This window comes from Balaenoptera musculus, chromosome 20, assembly GCF_009873245.2.
Source record: "Balaenoptera musculus isolate JJ_BM4_2016_0621 chromosome 20, mBalMus1.pri.v3, whole genome shotgun sequence".
NCBI classification, from domain to species: Eukaryota; Metazoa; Chordata; class Mammalia; order Artiodactyla; family Balaenopteridae; genus Balaenoptera; species Balaenoptera musculus.
Genome location: NC_045804.1, coordinates 43,387,125 through 43,406,039, shown reverse-complemented (window position 1 = coordinate 43,406,039; position 18,915 = coordinate 43,387,125). Strand labels below are relative to the sequence as shown.

The 18,915-nt window shown below is 35.6% G+C and overlaps 1 protein-coding gene and 1 non-coding gene across 3 annotated transcripts in view; one reads left to right on the top strand and one right to left on the bottom strand.

Annotated features, from left to right (window-relative positions):
* The window catches only part of NLK (nemo like kinase), a 147,015-nt gene that overhangs the window by 78,056 nt on the left and 50,044 nt on the right, over positions 1–18,915 (bottom strand). The gene's annotated exons all lie outside the window — the stretch shown is intronic.
* Positions 7,598–7,670, top strand: TRNAA-CGC. The gene has a single exon. It is a non-coding gene; the product is annotated as a tRNA-Ala (tRNA).

The following is an 18,915-nucleotide window of genomic DNA, read 5'->3' as shown; positions in this document are numbered from 1 at the left end:
TTTATTCAAAGTATCTAGTTGTGTAGTGTTCTAGATTTTTAAAGTCTAGTTTCTAAATTTTTATAAATGCTATCCATTTCAGTAGTTATGTTAATTTTGTCTACCTTATCACTCTGTTCTTTTCATAGATCCTTTTGAGATTAGCTGGTCCATTATATATAGGTTTTTTTTTCTTGTTGAAACAGGCAGGTAGAGTTGAACAAAACTCTAAGTTTAGCTTTGCCAGTCTTACGAGCTGAAAAATTGGTGATGGGGGTTTTTAATGTCTTTCAAGTAGTACATAGCCTTCTGTAGTATGTATTTCTCTTTTTTGTCTGGTTGAAAACCAGCTATGTTTTGCTACTCATTTCTTAGTTTTTGTACCATAATATGAAGATGCTGCATGTAAAATTTATGCTGAAAGTATTTACTAAAAAATTGTGTGTATTCAAATCTGCACTAAAGCACACACGCCTACTATTTCCATTTCATTCTCTCAAAAATTTACCTTATTATGTTACTGAGAGCAATTAGTTTTTGATTTATTTGAATCGAAATTTTAATAGTGAGGGACTTCGCTGGTGGTCCAGTGGCTAAGACTATGCACGCCCAGTGCAGGGGGCCGGGGTTCGATCCCTGGTCAGGGAACTAGATGCCACATGTCATAACTAACAGTTCGCATGCCACAACTAAAGATCCCACATTGCACAACTAAAAAAGATCCTGCATGCCGCAACTAAAAGATCCTGCATGCTGCAACTAAAGATCCTGCATGCCACAACTAAGAGATCTGGTGCAGCCAAATAAATAAATTAAATAAATATAAAAAGAAAGAAATTTTAACAGTGAGATGTTGTTTCCTACTCAACTGTTATGGTATATAGCTCTTGCATTTATCAGTTTTTGTTTCCCATGGTTTCCTGTTATGTAACCTGGAACACATCTGCTGGCATATAAGAATGGTGTGTAAGACATATCCCAATTTTACAAAAGAAATTTTGAGATACTTTATGTATTTTCATTATATATGAATTGAAAATGATTTTAAATGTACAGGAAAGCACTATTTTGTTCATATAAATAAAGCACACTGTGTAATAAACAATTTAGTTGAGGATAATAAGTTCTGAATATGCAAAAATATTCTAAAAACTAAGATAATTTTCTTTTTGGCCGCGGGGCTTATGGGATCTTAGTTTCCTGACAAGGGGTCGAACCTGTGCCCTCGGCAGTGAAAGCATGGAGTCCTAACCACTGGACCGCCAGGGAGTTCCCAAAACTAGGAAAATTTAACAAATTGAGGTATGTTTTCAACAACATAGATATAATGAGGCACACAAATCATAATTCAAAGTATTTTATGCTAGGTTCTTCAACCATAATATGGAAATGAAATAAATCACCCCCAATAGGAACATCAAACATTGCAAACAATTTTTTTCATATCTTGGTGTTCTAGCATAGGGCTAAATTCACCCTTGGCTCTGGGCAGAAAAGCCTGCTGGCATAATGCAGGGAGCAAACGGGCTCTAATGAGCAGGGTGATCATAATTAGCTAACAATGTCTACCACAGACCCACCTGGGGAAATGGGGGTGGAATGGAATGTTGCTGTTAACAGATAACAAGGGCTTTCTTCTATGGCCAGTCGATGGGTAAATCACCAGGTCTTCTTCATGGCTCACTCAAGAAATGACAGGGGGAGGATTTGGCTGCCCAAACACCTTGGCAGGGGTGTAACTGATGACTGACTCCTTACTTTTTCCCAAATCCATTTTTCACCAGCAAATGACCCCTGTATCCCTTTGAAGAGTAATCCATATTTTCTCCCACTTGAAAAGACAGCTGGAGGGAAGAAGAAGATACCATCCTAGGTTTAGATCTGAAGCATACCAGCCTTTGGACCAAACAACAATTTAAAAATTTTATATTACCAGCCTATATATATATAGCCTATATATATATATATAAATAATATAATTACAAACTATAAAATCTCAGGTACAGAGGAATTCATTTGCTTCAGCTACAGCTCATTAGCCACCTGTTATACCACAGTTAGAATATCAGGTGTATATTATTACGTGGTAGGAAGATTTTCAGTCCTCCTCTGGGATATGAATTTGAAAGACAGCACTGGGTGAAAGTAGGTGCCTGTCTCCTTTCTCTTCAGCTAAGACAGAAAACCTTGAACCAAGGTGAAGATTCAGTGTAGTAATCAAGATAGTCATGCAGAATGCAGCTGAATACAGGAAAATAGTCTGCTGCCTGGCATTTTACTGAGGAGAACACCTGAAGAACAGAAGGCTAGCAGAATTAAACTGGGATTTAATGGCGCAACAGTTTTAGTAGTGGAAGGTCAGAAAAAGTGACCAAAAGAAAACCACAAAATGGATTTAGAACTAGGACAACGTGAGTTTGTTCTTAGAGTTTCTTTTGCTACTTATATCCAAAATACCATCCCAGGGAAAAGAAAGGCTTTTTTATATGGAACCTACAGGGTTCCATATAAAAAGATTTCAAGACTATTACTACCACCTCCTATCAAATAACTGCAAATTACTTCCACATGAATCCTGAATCACTCCTTGAGAGCCTTGCTCTGCTTATTGTCAGTTTCACTTCAGGAAAGATGAAGCTAACCATCAAAGTCATGAGGATGAGAAATGTCAAGTTTGTTTGCCAAAAAAAGTCTATCTGAAAACCACCACTTACAACATCTAATAAAGATAACTAAAATCTAGCCCGTCTTCCAGTGACTGGCCCCACTTTGATAACGTAAAAATGATTGTTTATATATAGCAATTTGTTATCAGGTCACACAAATCCCCAGGAGAAACAAACCAGAGAAATAAGAACTGCCAAGGTCTACCTAAGAAAGAGGCTAGAAAGGCAGCTTTACATCTAGTCCAAGATGGTATCTTAAAATCCCTGCCTGCTCTTAGAGAATATAGTAGTTTCGGTGACCAATATAATAAAGTGAACATCAGGCAGGAAACATTCATCACCAGACAAAGGGTAAATGGGGAATCTCAAGTTGAAAAGGAATTCTGAAGTGTTTCACTTATTAAGTAGCAACTACAACCAATAATACAAATAGAATGAGAGTATACAAAATGATAAAGGTGTGAGTCAAAAATTAGTAGGTAAAGTGGTCAGAATAAATTCTTCAAAGAGCTTATCAATCTTAAAACTATCTCCCTTGGAACAGAAGTATAACCTACAAACCTGCTAAGTTTAGGAAGAGAGTAGAGTTTTGCCTGTTTTCAAAAGTATTTATTCAGAACTTGGTTTCAAAAGTTCATCAATGACATTAATTTGCCACCACTGTGATAACCAGACAAAATTTAAAATGTAAGCATATTTCCAAATCCGTTATTATATCATTTATAAATATACATTAAAAATTCCCTTAATTAAATCTCTAGAACTTTAAATATGTAGTGACTATCTGAAGCAGCTCTCTTGAACTGTTTTTAATATATGGCTGAATACAAATAACTTTCAAACAAAAATTTTCACGTTACAGAAGTTTCAAAGTTCAGAAAAAATAAACCATAATTTTAAAAAGTGAGTGCAAAAAATATTTTAATTTTTTAAGTAAAAAGGCACGCAATGCATATTCTCAATGTCTAAACTTCCAGAGAGCAATCTACAGGACTCATCCTTGTCACTCTCACAACATTTTTAACACTATATATAAAGTTGCAAGACTGATACAAAATAAAACTTCCTTCCACTTCACCACTGTTGTTTAGAACAGAATGGCGACTTCTAAACTCTCTTACACTGGACCAAAAAACCAGAAGTGCTATTCCCTTTTCAAATGGCTATTCTTAAACATGTAACCTAAAAGTCCTCTAAAGAGTTACTACAGCACATAAGGAAGGTAGAATAAATTTATATAACATTGGAGATGTTCTACTAATCTGATTTGCAAAGACAAAGCCTTTTTCAATGTCAAAATCATATCAAAAATGAAAAAACTGTAACATCGAAAAAAGATCCTCAATGATTGAAGATATACAGGAATAATTCTAATAAGGGATGAGGATAGATAGGTAATAAATGGATATAGATATATAAAAATGTAAAATCTTACAGAAAAACCCAAAAGATAACTTGAATAAACAGAATAAACCACGTGCCTGAAAGAGAAGAGTGCGGCAGATTCTTTTCCAAAAATGGCCACGATAATAGTACTAGTCTCACATGTTCTTCAAAACTCTTCAAAACATTGCCATTTCGCTCACAGAGAGATGGGCCTATTTTCTTCCCTTTCCTTGAATCTGGGGGAAGGCTTGTGACTTGTGTTATTCAAATGCTGAAATTCTCCCAAACACAAACCAATCAAACAAGACCTCTCTCTTGGCCTTTTGAGCTGAGCTACCATGTAAGAAGTCTGGCTATCCTGCAGCCATCATGCTGAAATGACCACAAGTGAAAAAGATGCTTCAGGAGCCCTAGTTCTTCCATCCCCAGCTGTCTGAATCTTCCCAGTCTAGGCACCATTTATGTAAGGAAGCCTTCTGATGATTCCAGCCTTCAGCCTTGTAACTGTCCATGCTGACACCAAATGCAGCAGAAACTAGCCATCCCCACTGGGCCCTCCTCATCAGACTGCAGATTCAGGAGCATGTCGTTTTTTAGCTCTAAGTTTTCAGGTGGTGTTACACAGCCATAGTTAAGTGGGAAAATAGTACTAGGATGTAAATTATCGATTCATTTATAAATTTAACAAAATTACAATTAATACTCCAAAATGATTTTGGAGAAAATCTGATAAAATGATTCTGTGGCAGATTAAAGATGGCCATAAATTCTTAGACACAAACCCATTAACCCTTCAGACTAGACAAACTCACAGGTGAATACCACACCAAGTGACCCTAGTCAACGTCATGTGGAGCAGAATTCCCAGCCAACCCTGCCTGAACACCTGGCCCACAGATTGTGAACAAATAAAATTACTGAGTTTTAAGTCACTAAGTTTGGAGTAGTTTGTTATGCAGCAACAGATAACTGGAACAGGTTCTAAGATTTATCTAAAAGAATAAACAGTGATAAATAGCTACAAAAATGATAAAATAAGATGCTTTGCTTTTCAGATATGAAATGTAACAAGCTATAAAAGTTATAGTATTACAGTGTGGTATTAGAACATAAATACATGACAATTTTAAAAAACAGAAAATTCTGAAACAGACCCAATTAGATATAAAATTTTACAGAATGATAAATGTATCAAATCAACAGAAAAGGGATATATTATGCAACAAATGGTGCTGGGACAACTAACTAATTACTTTAGGGGGGAAAAGTTATATCTTTACCTAATCTTTATGCCAAAACAAACAAAAAAATATAGATAGACTGAATATTTGAAAGTAGAAAATAAAGCCATAAAATCACTAGAAAAAAAGACAGATGAATAGTTATACATTCTTTTTTTTTTCAAATTAATTCATTTATTTTTGGCTGTGTTGGGTCTTCGTTGCTGCACGTGAGCTTTCTCTAGTTGCGGCAAGCAGGGGCTACTCTTTGTTGTGGTGCGCGGGCTTCTCATTGTGGTGGCTTCTCTTGTTGCAGAGCATGGGCTCTAGGCACGTGGGCTTCAGTAGTTGTGGCTCGTGGGCTCTAGAGTGCAGGCTCAGTAGTTCTGGCGCACAAGCTTAGTTGCTTCGCGGCATGTGGGATCTTCCTGGACCAGGGATCGACTCCGTGTCCCCTGCATGGGCAGGCATATTCTTAACCACTGCACCACCAGGGGAGTCCCATAGTTATATGCTCTTAAAATGGGCAAGACCTTTCTAAGTATAACAAAAAGCATTAGTCATAAAATAAAAATCTGTCAAATTTGACTATGTAAGAATTATAAGCACTATAAGAAAAAAAGAAAACCAGGAAAACATTTTAAAATATGATACTTATCTTTCACATATAAAAGTTTTTACAAATTGATAAGAAACAGCTCAATAGAAAAAAAATGGGCAAAGGGCATAAATAGGGACTTCACAGAAAAATATATATGGCCCATTATTTAAAAAAAGAAACACTGACTGGAGGAGAGTAACAGAATCTAGACACTCTACAACACAACATTCATGATGTCCAGGATACAATCCCAAACTATCTAATATATGAAGAACCAAGATAACGGAACACATGCTCAAGAGAAAATAAAATTTGGCAAGTTTGACTCTGAGATGAACCAGAGGTTTAAACAAAAAGCAAAGATTTTAAAATGGCTGTTATGATCCTCAATAAAATAAATCAAAACATGCTCTTAATAAATGAAAAATCTCATCAGAAAATAAGAAATCTCAGTAGAAAAATAAAGCCAAAAAGACAAAAGCAAGTTCTAGAGCTGAAAAGTTCAGTTTCTGGAAAAGAAAAAAAAATTCAATGAATGAACTTAACAGCCAAATGGAAACAGCAGAGGAAAAAGTTAGTGAACATGAAGATAGGTCAATAGAAATGATCCAAGATGAAGAACACACACACACAACATTTTTTAAAAATAAAAGAACAGTCTCAGGGACCTATATGATTAGATTAAACAGGCCAGCATATTTCTAACTGGAATGCCACAAGGAGTAGAGAAAGAAAATGGGACAGAAAAAATATTTTAGGAAATAATGATTGTAATTTTCCCAAATTTGATGAAAGCATCATAGTCAAACTATTGATATACAAACATTAAGAGCAAATCTTGAAGGCAGCAAGAGAAAAACAACATATTATATACAAGGTAAAAAAATACACTGATTTACAACCTACTTCTTATCAGGAATCATGGAAGGCCAACAGAAAGTGGAATAACATCTTTGAAATGCCTTTGAAAGAAAAAATAACTCATACTTCCATATACTCAGTGAAAATATCCTTCCAAGAATAAAGGCAAAATAAAAATGTTCACAGACTGTTTTAAAAATTAAGAAAATTAATTGGCAGCAGACCTACAATACAAAAAATGCCAAAGAAATTTCCTTAGACTTAAGGGAATTGATACCAGATAAAAACTTGGATCCTCAGAAAACAATAAAGAACACTGAAAATGATAACTATCTGGTTAATGCAAAAACTTTTTTCCTGATTGCCTTTTCCTCTTAATTCTTTATAAACCATTAAACAGTTCAAAGAAAAACCTGTATCACTATTTTATGGTTCATAATGTACTACATATAACAACTATAATATAAAGGATGAGATGGTTTGAGAGCTATAACACTGCAAGATTTCAATATTTAATGAGAAGTGGTATGTTATTAATTGTAGGTGAGCTGTAAAAAGCTAAGGATGTATACCACCATCCCTAGGGCAACTACTAAAAACATAATGCAAAGAAGTACAGCCAAAATACCAAAAGGAAATTGAAGTCAAATTCTAAAAATATACTTCAAATAATCCAAAAGTGAGGGGGGTAGGCAAAAAGGAACATAAAAACAAAAAACAGGAGACAACAGAAAACAAAAAATAATATGGTAACCCAAACCTAACCATATCACTAATTATATTAAACATTAATGGACTAAAAATTCCAGTTAAAAGGCAGAGACTGTCAGAATGCATAATAAAACAATACCCACTCTGTGCTGTCTATGAGAGACACAGGGACTTCCCTGGTGGTCCAGTGGTTAAGACTTCACACTCGCAATGCAGAGGGCCCAGGTTCGATCCCTGGTCAGGGAACTAGATCCCGCATGCTGCAACTAAAGGTCCCGCATGTCACAACAAAGACCCGGCGCAGCTAGCTAGCTAGCTAGCTAGAAAATAAATAAATAAATAAATAAATATTCAAAGAGACACAGTTAAACCATAAAGACAGATAGGGTAAAAGTAAATGGATGGAAAATAATACACCATGTAAACAGTAAGCATAAGAAGGCCGGAATATTAATATTAGATAAAACAGATTTCAGGACAAAATTTATTCAAAATACAAAGAGAGGCATGCTATATACATAGAGGACAATTTGTCAGGAAGACACAGCAATCATAAGTGTGCATGTGGCCAATAACAGAGCTTCAAAATAAATGAAACTAAAATTCACAGAACTAAAAAGAGAAGCAGATCATTCCACAACTATAATTGTGATTTTAACACCTCTCACAGTAATTGGCAAAACAGCTAGGCAATATATCAGAAAAGACATAGCTGACCTTTCTTTACTTTGTATTTATAGAACATCATACTCAACAACAGCAGAATAGAAATTCTTTTCATAAGCATACGCTATATGTTTACCATGATAGACCATATCCTGAGCTGTAAAACATTTCAATAAATTAAAAAAGATTAAGATTATATAAAGAATGTTCTGGGCTTCCCTGGTGGCGCAGTGGTTGAGAATCTGCCTGCTAATGCAGGGGATGCGGGTTCGAGCCCTGGTCTGGGAGGAACCCACATGCCGCGGAGCAACTAGGCCCGTGAGCCACAACTACTGAGCCTGTGCGTCTGGAGCCTGTGCTCCGCAACAAGAGAGGCCGTGATAGTGAGAGGCCCGTGCACCGCGATGAAGAGTGGCCCCCGCTTGCCGCAACTAGAGAAAGCCCTCGCACAGAAACGAAGACCCAACACAGCCAAAAATAATTAATTAAAAAAAAAAGTCATTCTCCTACATACCACAATACCATTATCACACCCAACACAATTAAAAAAAAAAAAAGATTATATAAAGAATGTTCTTTAGCCATAATGGAATTAAATTAGAAATCTATAACAATAAGATCAAGAGAAAAACAGAAATATTTGGAAATTAACAACACACTTCTAAATAATCAGTGAGTCAAACAAGAAATCACAAAAGAAATTTCAAAATATTTTGAATGGAAGGAAAATGAAAATACCACAGAGCAAAATTTGGGATGCAATTAAAACAGTGTTTACAAGGAAACTTAACACTTTGGATGACTGTGTTAGGAAAAGAGATGCGAAATCAATAACCTGAATTTTCACTTTAAGAAGCCAGAAAAGGAATAGCAAATGAAATCCAAAATAACCAGGAAGGAACCAATAAAGGGCAGAAATCAATTAAAGAAAAATAATAGACAAAAATTAATGAAACCAAAAGCTAGTTCTTTAAAAAGACTGATAAAATTGCTAAGCCTCTGGCAATACTGATCAAGAAGAAAAAAGAAAAAGTAAGAGAGGCCACAACTTATCAGTATCAGAAATGAATATGGGTATATCACTACAGATCCTGCAGCTATTAAAAGTATAAGGGAGTATTATTAAAATTTTTATGCTAATAAATTTAACAACCTAGGTGAAATGAACAAATTTCTTGGAAGACACAAATGACCAAAGTTGACCCAAGAAGAAACAGATAACCTTAATAACCCTATATCAACTAAAGAAATTGCATTCATACTTTTAAAACTTCCTTTAAGAAAAATTCAAGACACAGATGGCTTCCCTGGTATATTCTATCAAATGTTTAAGGAAACAAAACCAATTTTACACAAACTCTTTCAGAAAATAAAGAAGGCAGGAACAATATTCAATTCATTTTATAAGATCAGTATTATCCTAATATAAAAGGCAGACACAGACATCAGAAGAGAATTACAGACCACCTCAAGAACATAAAACATAAGTAGCAAAAATCCTTAACGAAATGTTAACAAATTTAATCCAATGGTATATACAAAGGAAAATTCATCACAATCAAGTGGGGTTTAATCTGGGAACTCAAGGTTAGTTTAACTTCTGCAAATCAAAGCAATTCACCATATTAGAATAAAGGAGAAAAGGAACGCAACTGTTTGAATAAACACAGAAAAAGCACTTGACAAAAATTAATATTCTTTCATAATTAAAGGTAGATGATAACTTTCTCGACCAGATTAAAACTAACAGCTAAAATCATACTCAATGATAAAAAGCTCGAGACTTCCCTGGCGGTCCAGCGGTTAAGACTTCGCCTTCCAATGCAGGGGGTGCAGGTTCAATCCCTGGTCAGGGAGCTAAGATCCCACATGCCTTGTGGCCAAAAAACCAAAACATAAAACAGAAGCAATATTGTAACAAATTCAATAAAGACTTTAAAAATGGTCCACATCAAAAAAATCTTAAAAAAAAAAATGATGAAAGGCTCAATGTTTTCTAAGATCACGAAAAAGGCAAGGATGTCCACTCTCCCCACCTCCATTTAAACAGTGTTCTGGAGTACCTAGCCAATGCAATAAGGGGGAAAATAAATAAAAGGCATATGGGTGAGAATTTAAGAAGTAAAATTGTCCTCATTGATAGATGACATGTTCACACACATATCAAACTCTAAGGAATCTACAACAAAGCTACTAGAACTAATAAGTTAATGTAGCACAGTTCCAGGATATGAGGTTAATAAACAAAATCAAATTGTATTTCTACATACTATCAATAAACAATCAGAAGATAAAAATTTAAAAAACCCCATTTACAATAAAATAGAATGAAAAAATAATATACTTAAGAATAAATTTAATGAAAGATGTGCAAGATCTATACACTGAGAACTATAAAACATTACAAAGGGAAATTACAGACAACCTAAATAAAAATACACTATGTCCATGGATCCATGTTCATCGGCTTCAAGGACTTAATATTGCTCAAACAGCAAAACTTCCGAAATTGATATTTATATTCAATGCAATTCCAATCAAAATTCTGCAATCTTTTCTGAAGAAATAAAGAACTGATTTTAAGGACTTACAATACCTGATTTTGAGACATATTATAAAGCTACAGAAATCAAGATGGTGTGGTATTGGCATAATGATAGACACACAGACATAAAACAGAGTAGAGTCCAAAAACAGACCCATGCTTACATGTCAACTGATTTTCAACAAAGAGAGGCCAAGGTAGTTTCAATGGAAGGAAAGTTTTTCAATCAGTGGTGCTGGAACAATGGGATAACCATATGGGGAACAATGAACATGACCCTTAACTCACGCTATATACAAAATTAATTCCAAGTTAATCACAGACCTAAATATAAGAGTTAAAACTATTAACTTTCAGAAAAAATAATAGGAGAAAATTTTTGTGACTTTGAGTTAGACAAAGATTTCTAAAATAGGACACAAAGAAGCACAAGCTGTAAGAGGAAAAAAAAAGATGAAATGGACTTCCCTGGTGGTGCAGTGGTTAAGAATCCGCTTGCCAATGCAGGGGACACGGGTTCGAGCCCTGGTTTGGGAAGATCCCACATGCCGCGGAGCAGCTAAGCCCGTGCGCCACAACTACTGTGTGCTGCAACTACTGAAGACCCCACGCCTAGAGCTCATGCTCCGCAATGAGAAGCCACTGCAATGAGAAGCCTGTGCACTGCAATGAAGAGAAGCCCCCTACTTGCAGCAACCAGAGAAAGCCTGTGCGCAGCAGAAGACCCAACACAGCCAAAAATAAATAAATAAATACATAAATTAAAAAAAAAAAAAAAGATGAAATGAACTTTATTGAGATAAAAAATTTTGCCTTCCTACAAATAATAAATGCTGGAGAGGATGTGGAGAAAAGGAAACCCTCCTATGCTGTTGATGGGAATATAAATTGGTGCAGCCACTATGGAGAACAGTATGGAGATTCTTCAGAGAACTAAAAATAGAGTTGCCATATCATCCAGCAATTCTACTCCGGGGCATATATCCAGAAAAAACTATAATGCAAAAAGATACATGCACCCCCTATGTTCACTGCCACACTATTCACAATAGCCAAGACATGGAAGCAACCTAAATGTCCATCGACACATGAATGGATAAAGAAGATGTGAGATACACACACACAAACACACACACACACTGGAATATTAGCCACAAAAAAGAATGAAATAATGCCATTTGCCGCTACATGGATGGACCTAGAGATTACTGTACTAAGCGAAGTAAGTCAGAAGGAGAAAGACAAATACCATATGACATCACTTATATGTGGAGTCTAAAACATGACACAGGGCTTCCCTGGTGGTGCAGTGGTTGAGAATCTGCCTGCCAATGCAGGGGACGCGGGTTCGAGCCCTGGTCTGGGAAGATCCCACATGCCGCGGAGCAACTCGGCCCGTGAGCCACAATTACTGAGCCTGCGCGTCTGGAGCCTGTGCTTGGCAACGAGAGGCCGCGATAGTGAGAGGCCCGCGCACCGCGATGAAGCGTGGCCCCCGCACCGCTATGAAGAGTGGCCCCTGCTTGCCACAACTAGAGAAAGCCCTCGCACAGAAACGAAGACCCAACACAGCCATACATACATACATAAATAAAAAAAAGAATGTAAGCAGACAAGAATAGCATTAAAAATAAATAAATAAATAAATAAATAAAATATGACACAAATGAACTTATCTACGAAATAGAAACAGACCCACAGACATAGAGAACAGACTTGTGGTTGCCAAGGGGAGGGCTGGATTGGCAGTTTGGGGCTAGCAGATGCAAACTATTATATATAGAATGGATAAACAACAAGATCCTATTTGTATAGCACAGGGAACTATATTAATAACCTGTAATAAACCATAATGGAAATGAAAAACAAACAAAAAAACACAAAAACCAAAAAACTTTTGCTCTTCTAAAGAAACTGCTGAGAAAATGAAAAGGCAAGCTACTAAATGGGAGAAAATATTTTTAAAACATCTGACAAAAGGCCTATATCCAGAATATTTATATCTCTTTCCATAGTAAAAAGACTAACAATCCAATTAAAAATGGGCAAAAGACGTGCACACTTTATAAAAGAAGATATGCAGGGGACTTCCCCAGTGGCGCAGTGGTTAAGAATCCACCTGCCAGCAGGGGACACAGGTTCAACCCCTAGTCTGGGAAGATTCCACATGTCACAGAGTAACTAAGCCCGTGAGCCACAACTACTGAGCCTGCGCTCTGGAGCCCACGTGCCTAGAGCCTGTGCTCCGCAACAAAGAGAAGCCACCGCAATGAGAAGTCCGCACGCTGCAATGAAGAGTAGCCCCCGCTCGCCGCAACTAGAGAAAGCCCGCTCACAGCAACAAAGACCCAACGCAGCCAAAATAAAAGAGAAGATACGCAGATGGAGAATATGCACAAGAAAAACAAAATTCAACATCAGTAGTCAAAGAAATGCAAACTAAAGCCACAGTGAGATTCTACTACACACTCACTCTAGAATGACTAAAGCTTAACAAGACTGACATTTTTAGCACTAACCACACTACACTGTGATTATGGACATGTCTCTCTATTCCAATAAAATATAAGCTCATAAGGGAGAAAAAAAAAGACTGACAATAAAGAGTGGTGGTGAGGATTTGGAGCAGCTTGAACTCTCACACATTGCTGGTGGGAATACAGAATATACAGACACGTTGGAAAGCATTATGGCAGTATCTTATAAACTTAAGCATATACTTAGCATGTGACCTAGCAATTCCACCTCTAGGTATTTACCCAAGAACAATGAAAATATATATCCATGTAAAGACTTGTACACAAAAATTCATAACAGCCAAAAATTCAGTGCACTCCAAATGTCCATCAAGTGATGAATGGTAAATTTTAGTACATCCATAGTATATGTAATACAACTTGATATTACAAACAATTGAAATATTAATAAACAACATGATGAATTTCAAAACATTATGCTAGGTAAAAGAAGTCAAACACAAAAGACTATGTGCTATATGATTCCACTTGTTTGAAACTCTAGAAAAGACAAAACTATAGGGACAGGAAGTAAATCAACAGTTGCCTGGGGTTGCAGGTGGGAGAGGGGACCAACTGCAAACAAATGGGAAGAAACTTTTTAGGGTTAGAGATCCATTCTAATGTCCTGATTGTGATGGTGGTTGCACAAATGCATATAACTACCAAAGTTCATCAAAGTGTACCATTAAAATGAGTGAATTTTACTATATATATAAATAAAACTTTAAGAAAAAGAACACACAGTCAGAAAACAAAAGAAATGGTGCTCCACTTCACTAGTTACAAACACTGATGACATAAATGTTTATGTCCCCCCAAAATCTGGTCAGAAATAACTTTTGATTTTTTGATTAAGTTAAACAGTCTACAGTAGGATAGAGTACTGGGTACAAGTGCCCCAAAGTAAGATAAAAGACTGCGATAAAAATGCTAGATCTTTTTAAAATTAATTAATTAATTAATTAATTTTTGGCTGCGTTGGGTCTTTGTTGCTGTGCGCGGGCTTTCTCTAGTTGCAGCGAGCAGGGACTATTCTTCGCTGTGGTGAGCGGGCTTCTCATTGTGGTGGCTTCTCTTGTTGCGGAGCACAGGCTCTAGGTGTGCAGGCTTCAGTAGCTGTGGCACGTGGGCTCAGCAGTTGTGGCTCGTGGGCTCTAGAGCACAGGCTCAGTACTTGTGGCACACGGGCTTAGTTGCTCCGCGGCATGTGGCATCTTCCTGAACCAGAGCTTGAACCCGTGTCCCCTGCATTGGCAGGCAGATTCTTAACCACTGCGCCACCAGGGAAGTCCAATGCTAGATCTTAAAAAAGAAACTGGTTTATGTACTAAACGTTTTGTGCCTTGGTCTAATATTAACATGATGTCTGTGTAAAATGACAAAAAGAACCACTGTTAAATCACATTATATTTCCTGTCATTCTGCATTATCCCAGATTGCTAAATGTGTTCTTTCCAAGAAGTTTGATTGAATTACTGTATACATTTACTGTCCTATGTGACAGTTTTGTCATTGTTAGAGATTTCAGTAATTAAAATGGGAAACAGAAGTTTAGGTTATTTTCCTTATCAAAACTATCTTCCTTGGAGCTACATTATTATGATGGTTTTCATGCTCTTGTACATTTCATGTCTTAAGCTGAGTGCAGTTTAGGGGATCCTCTCTAATTTCAGGAAGGTACTTCTTTCCTTCACCACTGTGATCTGACCTGTGACAAATTTGTACTATACACTATGTAAATGGCTAACAAGTCAATTGCTAACCAACTGAATGTACAAATCTTAGTGCTGGTGCTAAAATCTCTTCATGATAGTCACCATGATCTCAAAGTTTGTTTCAAAATTTGCAAGCATCAAGTGTCAATCAAATCTGAAGATGAAACACTAATGAATGTTGAATTCTCACGCTTTAGGTGTATTTCCTTTTTTAGATTTTTTGGTTCTCTGCTATTTTTACACTACTGTTTCATTTAAATTTCCTACATGCCTACTTCGTTTGTGTGATTGAAATAAAATTGCAGTATATACATGTTTAAAAAAATAATTTGTTGTTTAAGTCAAAAAAAAAAAAAGAAAGAAAGAAATGACATTGAAACCAAGAGCTATTGTTTTTTCTCCAATTGCCTTGGTAAATACTATACTAATGATGAAAGGCATTAATTAGTACAACATTTCTTGAAAGTAATTTGGCACTGTACACCTAAATTCTTTAAAAATGAGTGGACCTTTTGACCCAGCAATTCTATTTCTAGGAATTTTTACTACAGAAATAATCATAAAAATTAAATAAGACTATATACAAGAATAGTATTGGAAAGCTTTTCATAATGATGACAAATAACTGGGATAAAGCCCTGTATGTCCAACAACAGGTGATCAGTTAAATAATAAAACATCCATTCAATTAAAATGATGTGCCCAATAATATACGTGTCCTTCCCAATGTACGAAAATATACTTCTTTACTGCATTTTACGTTGGTACATTTCACAAAAATGTTTATCCTCTACCTGTGGGAGTTATGGTATAAAGAAGTGACTAATAACTATCACAACAGTCAGATTTCTAACATTAGAAGAAAACTAATTAATCATTACTGTCCTCTTTTACCCCAGATTGGGCATATGAAGTCATATTTTCTGTCTAATTCTTATGATGATTAATGGAAAGAAGGAAAAAAAGAACCTTTGGACTTTACTCAGTATTATCACAAAAGATCTGATATGAGCAACTATTTCACTTCAAAAGGGCTTTGACCCACAAATTTAATTAGTTATTTTAATGACTTACTTACAGTTTGCCCTGTAATAGACAAAGGAGTAACAGAAGGTTCTAGTATACACTTTTTAGGTTTGTATTACTTGGGTCTCAGTTCCTTATCTATAAAAGAAAAATGGTTAGGTGCAGGATTGGTCATTTCTAGTTCTAAAGAAGATTAATATACTAAAAATCAGTCAATGCTTTTAAAAATTATTGGCAAATGCAAAGTGTCAAGAAATAAACCTTTGTCGGTTAGTCTGGGATATCTTGTAAACATTCACTTAAAGAAGAAAAAAGAAAGAAGGAAAAGAATAAGATCCTTATTAAATCCTGGTGAATTTAAACCCAGGGAACATTCACTATCAATCTGTCAAGGAGACTAACAAAGGCAGGAATCACAACTAAAAAGTGATATATCTTCAATGGTCTCCTAGTTGCTAAAATTTAAAGTCAGTTATCTTACTTGAAGACAGTGAAAATGTATAGCATCTATCAATATAACCACATCAGCATCAGGAAATAAGATGTCTAAGAGTCCCACAACTACAGGTAGTTCAAACAGAAAAGAACAATACACTAACAGTTATTCGAGGCTAATAATTTATTGTGCCTGCTTTAAAATAATGTTTCCCAATCCAATGAGGTTCAGATATTCAAAGTAAGGATAATTAATTTATAAAAATGAAATACAACTTGGATTTCCACCTAACAAATTGCATTATGCCTAACAAATTTGCCCTGCAACTCAGCGTATCTTAATTCAAAGAAGAGAGTAAATAACTTATGTAATATGTTTGTAAATTTGACTGTAAAGAAAGATTTGAATTTCATTCATTTAATGCCAAATCAAAGAAAACAAGTTAAATTTACAAATACACAAGAAATGAAACTCATTTATTAAACCTTCTTAATAAAGGAAATAATTACATTTGGGAGAAATGGTCAATTATAAATATTATACATGTTAAATTTCAATTTTTCCATAATCAATCAACTATCTGATCTTTGCAATATGAACATTTTTTTTGTGCAGTTGCCTTCAGAAGTTACACGATAAAAATAACTTGTAACATGGCCCTTTTACCTTGGTGTCTCATTTTTAAGTTAAATTACATCCCAAACCAAAGTGAAATACAATGTGGAAGCTAAAAAAGATGATACAAATGAACTTACTTACAAAACAGACACAGACTCACAGATTTTGAAAACAAACTATGGTTACCAAAGGGGAAAGGTGGGGGGTGGAGGGATAAATTAGGAGTTTGGGATTAACATATACACACTATTATATATAAAATAGATAATCAACAAGGACCTACTGTATAGCACAGGGAACTCTACTCAGTATTCTGTAATAACCTACATGGGAAAAGAATCTGAAAAAGAATAGATGCATGTATAACTGAATCACTTTGCTGTACACCTGAAACTAACAAAACATTGTAAATCAACTATACCCCAATATAAGATAAAAATTAAATTAAAAAAAAAAGAAAATAAACAAAAAAACCAAAGTGAAATACAAGCATTTGGCTCAAGCAAAGTTCCATCAGGTGGAAGAAGAATAAAACTATCATTAAGTGTGACTGGAGATGGTGGTGATGGGATGTGATGCTGCAACATATTAAGACACAGCCAGACAAAACAAAGCATGAAACAAGGGAAGGCTCCATCATATCACTGTTTAGACCCCATAGTGTTGCATTCATATATTCTACAAGGCAACTGCTGGGAGAGGAATGCACCTCTTATTTTCTAACAGAAAAGGAAATGATTCTTTAACTGCCAACAGTAAGGGATTTCTTAAACTGTTTCCCTGACATTAGTGATTTGTAAAAATAAATTTTTATTAGGGCCTCATTTCTTTATTGAGGAAGACAAAGATGTTTCAATATTATTTTTCCTTTTCTCTCTGCAGTTTGGAAATAGAGGTGGGAGTGTGTAACTAGAGAAGTGTCTTCAAGATCTACAGGAGCTTTTAACTGACTTATATCAGTGGCCCACTGAAAGCATGTCTTTTGATTGCCAGGTGTCAGGATTCCAACATTAAAGTTAAGGTAACCTCTCAGTCCAAGTGCAATGGTTGACAGACATTTTCTCCTCCTTCAGTACTCCTCTGATTATATTTCCTTAGGTCCAGAGATCTGAGGCTATACTAGAGGAGGATTTTTAAAAATTTAAGAACACTCCGTTTTCAAAAACTCAAGTCTATACCAAGTGAGTCACAATAATAACAGTTCTGTTAGGTTTTGGTCAGCACATTTTTTTAGGCTTAATTAAGTAAACTAGGGTAAAAGTAAACTATATTGTACTTTTTTTCTCATGTGTGAAATTATAATTTTACATAGTAGAATCAAGAACATATGCATTTTGTGATCCTCTTCAACAACAATTCCTATTTTCAGTGAGTCAGTATGAAGTCCAGAATGCTACTTAAGCCTTGTTTCTGTAGTACAGTGGCTAGCATGTTCATGTCACAGAATGCTGTTTAAACTAGATTCTTCTGAAACCAGTTAAGTAGCTACCATTCTTTTTCAACTTTTTCAAAAGAAGTATATTCTTGACCTATAAAAGAATCCTTGTGCTGACAACTGCTTGAATATCACTATTTAATAAGTAAGGCATCATGATGAATGTGCAATTACATTTCATCTGTGAGAGAGACTTCGATGGAGAAACATGGGAAATTTTGGAAAAGTAAATTCCCCATTCTGGTGTTATGATTTTAAGAAAAGAGCAATAGTTGCAACACACAACGAAGAGAAAAGGACAGGAACATACTTGAGGGAAGATGACTTCTATTTGAGCCAGCTATTTTAGAAAATCCTAGAAAACTTACAGTGAGTGTCAGAATGCCATCTGGCTGTACTACTGATGTAATTTTTAAATGTAACTTTAAGGATTGATGCAATCCAGGGGAAGCAGAGGGGAGGGAAAAACCTAAGGGAATAATCACTTCCACTATATTTATTTTAAGTGCAGATTTGGCATCATATGATACT